Below are 8710 nucleotides of genomic sequence, written 5' to 3'. Positions count from 1 at the left end.
TCTTCTCCTTTAAGCGTTGAGTTGGGATTCGGAGTGGTGGTCCTCGTGCTTTGGGCACTACAGTTCCCTTACTAACTGCTCGTGTTTGGGTGCTTTGTGGTGGAGACGGTGTTGTGTCAACTGGAACTGGGTTACTATCTGCTGGGGTTGGGGTTAGAAGAGGTGTAGCTGGTTCTCTGTCCAACTGGGTAGGGGTACAATCTGCGAGAGTCTGGGTTATGTGTGGTGGGGCTGGTTCTTGGGCAAGTACAACCGTGGTTCTATCTGCATCAACTGGTAGCACTATCTTTTTTGAAGACCGTGTTGTTACTCCCTCAGATACTACCATCACCCACTCCAATTCAAATGGCTGATAAACAAGAAAAGTAATTGAATGTACAGACATAGTATGATAGACAGGTGCAATGGATAGTGGGGAACAAAAGAGGGCATGAAATAATTCACATTTATGTTGTCTAACCAAAAAGGATAGCTTGACACAATTTCACATATATGATGGCTAACTAAACAGGATAGCATGACACAATTTCACATTATGATGGCTAACTAAAAAAGATGGAAAGACATAGTTCAAATTATGATGACTATGTAAACAGGATGACATGATATAACTATATAATGTGTTTATTAAATAGGTTGGCATGCCATAATTCACATACATGCCGCCTATGGAAACATGATAGCATGATATAATTCCCAGATCGAATGACATAATTCAAAATATGATGACTGTAAACACTAAACATGATGAGATGAGATAACTATATGATGTCTTTATTAAATGGGTTGCCATGCCATAATTCAGATAGATGTTGTGTATGTAAAGATGATGGCATGATATAATTCAAATATGTGATTTATATAGTAAGCAAGTAAGTAGATGGCAATCCATATATGATGTAAAACTAAGCAATGCAAGACAACATGCATGACATGGGTAATATAACCCTGCCAAGTTTGATCATAGACCTTAGGGGGGAAATAGGACTGGTCATCAGTCTCTGAATCCTCCTCTAAGATGCATGACATGGGTAATATAACCCTGCCAAGATGTCTGCTTCAGCAAGTAGCATTGTCTCCTCTAAATACCTTGTTTTCACTCCAGATACTTCCATCACCGCTTCAAATGGCTGATACACATGAAGAGTAGTTGAATATACAAATGTTGTCGACAAATGGAACACGTAATACAAAAAAAATGATAGAATGATATAAGTCACATACATGATGATTGGCTCAACAACATGGCATTGCATAATTCACATATATAATGCCTTTGCAACAAGATAGCATTGCATAATTCACATATATAATGTCTTGCAACAAGATGGCAATGCATAATTCACATATATGATAATTAGACACTAAACAGGTGGCATTCACACAAAGCATGTCTAAACTAATCAAATGACATAGCAATGCAAGACACCATATGCACGATATGAGCAACATAACCCTACCAAGTTAGAGCATACACCTCGGGGGGGGGATAGGACTGGTCATGTGTCTCTAAATCCTCCTCTAAGGAGCTATCTGTAACTAGCGAGATATGCGCTTCGTCAAATAGCATAGTCTGCTCTGAAGACTTTGTTTTCACTCCAGAATTTTCCATCATCGTGTCAAATGGCTGATGCATAGGAAGAGTAGTTGAATGTACTAACATTGTTGACAAATGTAATACGTAATGAAAAAAAGGATGGCCTGATATAATTCACATATAAGATGACTAGCTAAGCAGGATGGCATTACAAAATTCACATATATGATGCCTGGCTAAACAAGATGGCGTTGCATAATTCACATAAACGATGAATAAACTAAATAGATGGCATTCACACAAAGCATGTCTAAACTAAGCAGTTGACATATTTGATGTATAAAGTAAGCAATGCAGGGCACCATATGCATGATATAACCAACATCAGCATGCCAAGTTAGAGCGAAGACCTCAGGGGGTAAATAGGAGTGGTCTTCTCCTTCTGAACCCCCCTCAGAACAGATATCTTCCTCTCGATTACAATCTGAAATGGGTGGAGGGGGGTGCCTTTGTGCCTACCATGGAGCGACGTTTGCATGAAATTTTATTTCCACGCAAGGCTCATCTCTTTTGCTCTACATATTCAGTTCCATTGTGTACAATAACTGACATGCATAGGAATAAGCATAGTGATATTATGTAAGGAGTGCATGCAGAAATCCAGATTGATGGTAGCAACCTGTGGATAGAACCAAAACCAATGATAGCAGGCAGATAATGGCTTCAGTTAAAAAATACAGATAATGGCTTCTTTACTGTTTGTTTCCCACCCAACATGAAACTCATAGTAGACACCAGAGATTAACCAGATAATAGATAGATACAATTGATTGTGGCCCCGATATGTACCCCACAACCATTTAAAAACTCAAGTTTGACCATTAGTTTGGAGCTGACTCAGAGTCTAATCGGTGAACAGGACGATAAAGTAGCATGTAACATTAAGCGATGCATAACGTAAGAAGACACAAAAGAGTGCGACCTCTCTTGCGGACCCGTGTATTCCTCAAGGTCATCTGCTCGGTTGATGATGGTGAGGGAGTCCTGGATTAGGGGGTGTTCGGATAGCCGGACTATACCTTCAGCCGGACTCCTGGACTATGAAGATACAAGATTGAAGACTTCGTCCCGTGTCCGGATGGGACTTTCCTAAGCATGGAAGGCAAGCTTGGCGATGCGATATTCAAGATCTCCTACCATTGTAACCGACTCTGTGTAACCCTAACCCTATCCGATGTCTATATAAACCAGAGGGTTGTAGTCCGTAGGCAATCAACTCCATACACAACAATCATACCATAGGCTAGCTTCTAGGGTTTGGCCTCCTTGATCTCGTGGTAGATCTACTCTTGTACTACCCATATCATCAATATTAATCAAGCAGGAGTAGGGTATTACCTCCATCGAGAGGGCCCGAACCTGGGTAAAACAAAGTGTCCCCTGTCTCCTGTTACCATCCGGCCTAGACGCACAGTTCGGGACCCCCTACCCGAGATCCGCCGATTTTGACACCGACATTGGTGCTTTCATTGAGAGTTCCTCTGTGTCGTCGCCTTTAGGCCCGATGGATCCTTTGATCATCAACAACGATGCGGTCCAGGGTGAGATTTCTCTCCCCGGACAGATCTTCGTCTTCGGCGGCTTCGCACTGCGGGCCAATTCACTTGGCCACCTGGAGCAGATCGAAAGCTACGCCCCTGACCATCAAGTCAGGTTTGGAAGCCTAAACTACACATCAGACATCCGCAGAGATTTGATCTTCGACGGATTCAAGCCACAGCCAAGCGCGCCGCACTGTCTCGTGGGGCATGATCTAGCTCTGCCGCCGAACAGTACCCTGGAGGCCGCAAACGCACCGGCTCTGACCCTTAATTTGGAGCCAGCTACGCCAATCGAGGGTGAGCAGTTGGACGTCACCTCGGGGGTTGTAATCTCAAAGGCGATCAAGCCAAACGCCAGCCCCGCACTCTGCACAGCCCGTGACTCCAAGGAGCCGGATTCCTCTCCGAACTTCGAACCCCTCGCGTCCCTGCTGATCGAACCCGATTGGGCGCCAATAATGGAGTTCACCGCCGCGGACATCTTTCAGCACTTGCCCTTCGGCGACATCCTGAATTCTCTAAAGTCTCTCTCTTTATCAGGAGAGCCCTGGCCGGATTACGGTCAGCAAGGATGGGACACGGACGAGGAAGAAATTCAAAGCCCACCCACCACCCACTTGGTAGCCACTATCGACAATTTAAATGACGTGCTCAACTGCAACTCCGGAGACATCGACAGCATGAATGATGATGCAGGAGATACCGACGAACCAACGCCCATAGGGCATTGGACAACCACCTCATCCCACGATGTGTACATGGTGGATACCCCTAAAGGAAGCGACAACGAGGAAAAAGGGGACGGGACGGGAGATCGACCCCCCGAAAAGCAATCAATACGACGGCGTAAACGCCGACCCAAGCCCCGCCTCGACAAAAACCCAGCCATAGAGCAGGACGAGCCGGTAGACGATGAGCAGGCCTTAGAGCAACCGTCCGAACAGGGAAACACGGATAAAACCGAACATCCCTCCCCCAGCGAAAACGGCATTCCGGACGACCTCACACCGAATAAACCTATGGAGCAGAAGAATCTCCATGAGAGGCTCGTTGCAACTGCACGCAGCTTAAAGAAGCAGAAGCAGAAGCTAAAAGCAGCGGAAGACGCACTCCGGATCAGATGGAGCAAAGTAATCAATACCACAGATAAGTACGGCGACAGCCGCTGCACTAAAAGCTATCCGAAAAGAAAGCTACTGCCCGAATTCAACGAAGAGGCCCTAGAGCCCTCGCATTCAAAAAAATGAAAAAGCCACACGATCGGATAGACGACCCCATAAAGCGGCAAGCGGCGCCGCACTTAAATCGGCATGTGACCCAATAAGGATTCACATCATGGCCCAGTCAGGTCCATTTATGGGCCAAGAAAGCAAGCTCTCGTAAGCAACGCTATGAAGCCATCATCAGAATCCGGCACACCCAAATACAGGGGCGCCGCACACCCCCTATGTTTCACCAATGAGGTCCGGGACTATGAATTCCCAGAGGGATTCAAACCCGTAAACATAGAGGCATATGATGGAACAACAGACCCTGGAGTCTGGATCGAGGATTATATCCTTCACATACACCTGGCTAGAGGAGATGATCTCCACGCCATAAAATATCTACCCCTTAAGCTTAAAGGGCCAGCTCGGCATTGGCTTAAAAGCCTTCCCGAAAACACAATTGGAAGTTGGGAAGAGCTCGAGGACGCTTTCCGAGCAAACTTTCAAGGGACCTATGTCCGCCCTCCGGATGCAGACGATCTTAGTCACATAACTCAACAACTCGGAGAATCAGCTCGACAGTTCTGGAATAGATTCCTCACCAAAAAGAATCAGATAGTCAACTGTCCGGACGCCGAAGCCTTAGCAGCTTTCAGGCATAACGTCCGAGACGAATGGCTCGCCAGACACCTCGGCCAAGAAAAGCCAAGAACAATGGCCGCACTAACAAGCCTCATGACCCGCTTTTGTGCAGGAGAGGACAGCTGGTTGGCAAGGTGCAGCCCCAGCAACCCAAGTACATCCGAAACTAGGGATGGAAACGGAAAACCGCGATGCAACAAGGATCGTCGCTGGACTAAGGACAAAAGTCCGAAGAGCACGGCAGTCAATGCCGGATTCAAAGGCTCACGACAAAATCAGGAAAAATCGCCCCCCAGGATAACAGGGACGATCCATCCAACCTAAATAAAATCCTGGACAGGATATGTCAGATACACAGTACTCCCGGGAAGCCTGCTAACCATACCCACAGAGACTGTTTGGTTTTCAAACAATCCGGCAGACTCAATGCCGAACACAAGGGGCTCGACACACCAAGCGAAGACGAGGACGAACCCCAAAAGCAGAGTACCAGGAAACAAAAGAACTTCCCACAAGAAGTAAAAATAGTGAACTCACTTCACATAACAAAACATGCGGCGCCCGTAAAGGTACGCACCGCACGGCCCAAAGGGTCCTGCCACTGGTTGTCAAAACCGATCATCTTCGATCAGCTAGATTATTCTAGGAATATCAAGAATGTAGGCTGGACTGCCTTGATACTCAATCCAATAATTGGAGGACTCAAGTTTTCAAATGTCCTTATGGACGGCGGCAGTGGACTAAACCTGATATATCAGGATACAATCCAGCACATGGGGATAGACCCAGCAAGAATCCACCGCAGCAAAACCTCCTTTCAAGGGGTAATACCTGGTCCGGACACCCATTGTACGGGTTTTCTCCGGCTCACAGTCACATTCGGCTCTGCCGATAACCTCCACCGCGCAAAGCTGACCTTCCATATCGTCCCGTTTTCAAGTCGCTATCAAGCACTACTGGGACGTGAAGCTTTCGCTCGCTTTAACGCAATACCGCATTATGCATCTCTTACGCTTAAGATGCCCGGTCCACGAGGCATCATCTCTTTGAAGGGGAAGCACTAAAGTGCGCCTCCCCAAGCGGAGGGCTGTGCGGCCGCTTTGACAGCCCCACAGCAAAATGGCCTTACCGGCCAAAAAACTTCGAAATAGGTCATTCAAGACCACGAACGCGGATTGACGAGTTCGGTGCAAAATCATCATTGATGCAGGCCTAGAAGCCATATACCCCCGCACTAGGGGCTCCACGCATATACAATAAGAGACAATAAAGCTCAAACTTATATATCTTACTTTATACTTTGCTTATTTTAAACTTTTTCGGCACGACCCATTTTCAACTCAGTTACTCTCTTTTATAGATGAACATTGTGCGGCGCCCGTCCAGGATATGGCACAACGGAGACACAGGCGCAGACGTGCAGTAGGGACCCATCCTAAAGGATTCTTTTTAGATTAAGACCCTGCGTAAACCTTTTTTACTGTCTCTTGTTGCTACACATCCCCTGGTTTTTTCCTTTCTGATATAACCAAGGAGGAGGCTGGCGTCTTGGCATGTGGCCACGTCAGAATTTTTGCACGTACTTGGACACTAGGGGCTTTTTTAATAAAGAGTGTTGTTTCGCCCGCACTCATAAAGACCGAACACCTTAGGGAGTGTTCGGAGTCGCGAGTTTTGGCATTATATGCATCAGCTCCGAATCATGTCTTTGGTCAAATGTTGGGTTGCCCGGCTCCTGAGTTCAGCTACCTTACGTTCCGCTCTATCGGCTAAGGTAGCACCAGGAGAACTACTGCGATTGTGCCCCCGGTTCGGCCACGGCGAGCACCTTAGTAGAGAAAGCCGAAAACTGACTGTCATGATGTAGCATGAGACTGGTCAGCCACTCGATGACCTATCGGAATCTATCGGATTCCACCGCTTTAACGAAGGGCCGCTTCCCGGTCAGGCACATACGCGCCCCGAATTCGGACGAGCGCAGTTGCCACCAAGGGCTACCTAAAGAGTCTCATTGTCAAACACCTGTGGCTAAGTGAAAGTGTTAAAGCATTATAGTCCGGTTGCCTAGCCCGCTGCGCTATCACCTCCTTTCTAGGACCAAGACGTTGGGTTAAGTGTGAAAATGCGTCTTCTGCGAGCACCCCCGCACTATGTGCGTGGGGGCTGAAGCCAACGACTGCCATCTTTCAGATTCTATATATATATATATATATATCTTAAAACGGCCGGATAGAAGGTGTTCCCAATACTTGGAGGCACAAGTATAAAAAAGGCCACTACAGGTAATCAAAATATTACTTTATAATTACATATGCTATCATAAAATAGCATCTTTCGAGCACTGCGTCTCTACTACACGAGCGCCTTCAAGAACTTCCTGAAAATAGTGCTCGGAGGGTACTCGGCTTTTGTCCGAATCTTGGGACGCAACAACGGTTGTCTCCATCTCCGCCCAGTATGTCTTAAAACGGGCAAGAGCCATCCTAGCGCCCTCTATGCATGCTGACCTCTTCATTGCATCTATATGCGGCACCGCATCAAGGAATTGCTGCCCCAAGCTGAAATAACTCTTTGGCTCCGATCTCCCAGGCCACAGATGACCCATGACGTACTTCATGGAGAGTCCGGACAATCTATTCAGCTCGGCCCATTGAGCCAGGCGATCGTCCACTGCCAGTGGACGCTCTGGATTGTGAAACTGTGACCAGAAAAGCTTTTCCACTTCGCAATCTTCCAGATCTCGAAAGTGTTCGGTCACATCAGCAACACTTGCTGCCAAATCCAGATAGGTGTCCTCCACACTCCACATCCGGTCCAATGGAGAAAACTTCGGATCACAAACCTTCCTCCGCAGCATAAAGGGCTTTCCAGCCGCAATTTGTTCGGCCTGACGCAGCTCCTCTTTCGTAGCTCTCATCGCAGAGCGAGTGTCCTTGGCATCGGAAACGGCCTTCTCTAAGTCCGTCTGTCTCGCCCGGTCTTCTTTCTCAAGAAGTTTGCAACGGTCTGCAGCGCTCTTTAACTTCTCGGCCATCTCGGCTATCTCTTCTTTGCTTCGGCAGTGAGCAGCCTGTTCGGCTCTCAGCCCTTCAAGGGCCTTCAAGGCAGCCGCATCTCTTTTTCTGGCTTGCTCCTTAGCTCGGGCAAGTTCTGCCCTAAGATTCTCCACGGCGGCCGTACCATCTGCGTCAAGCACACACATTGTAAGACACTGGCATGAAGCTCCTCTTACCTAATGCCGCCCAAAGAATTACATACCTTGAGCCTCATCAAGCCGCTTGTTGACAAGCGCGATGTCGGCATCTGCCACGTCCAGTTGCCGCTTTAGTTCGGCCACATCATCAGTTCGGCTTGATTCCGGACACCTCACCACCTACATTCAAAGGCAACATCTTAGACCTGGGATCATGATCCTCTGCGTGCCGTCATTTCTTGACAACACGCAGAGTCTCAGGGGCTACTATCTACACAGGGCGCATCTTATTTATGCACAACTGACAAAAGTGTACATTATCTAACGTACCTCAAAACCCGTCAGTAAACTTTTGACGGCCTCATGCAATCCGCTTTCTGCGAATGAAATCCTTTCAATCACCGTGCCCATTAATGCACGATGCTCTTCTGAGATAGAAGCTCACCCCAGTAGAATCTTTAGTTCCTCCGGCCGAGCACCAGATGGTGCCAGACTTGCCCTATGACCTCTTTCGAAGGCCGGACGCGGA

The sequence above is a fragment of the Triticum dicoccoides genome, chromosome 7A (assembly GCF_002162155.2).
Source record: "Triticum dicoccoides isolate Atlit2015 ecotype Zavitan chromosome 7A, WEW_v2.0, whole genome shotgun sequence".
Classification (NCBI taxonomy): domain Eukaryota; kingdom Viridiplantae; phylum Streptophyta; class Magnoliopsida; order Poales; family Poaceae; genus Triticum; species Triticum dicoccoides.
The sequence above is the reverse complement of the archived record's forward strand: the minus strand, read 5'-3'. Positions refer to the sequence as shown.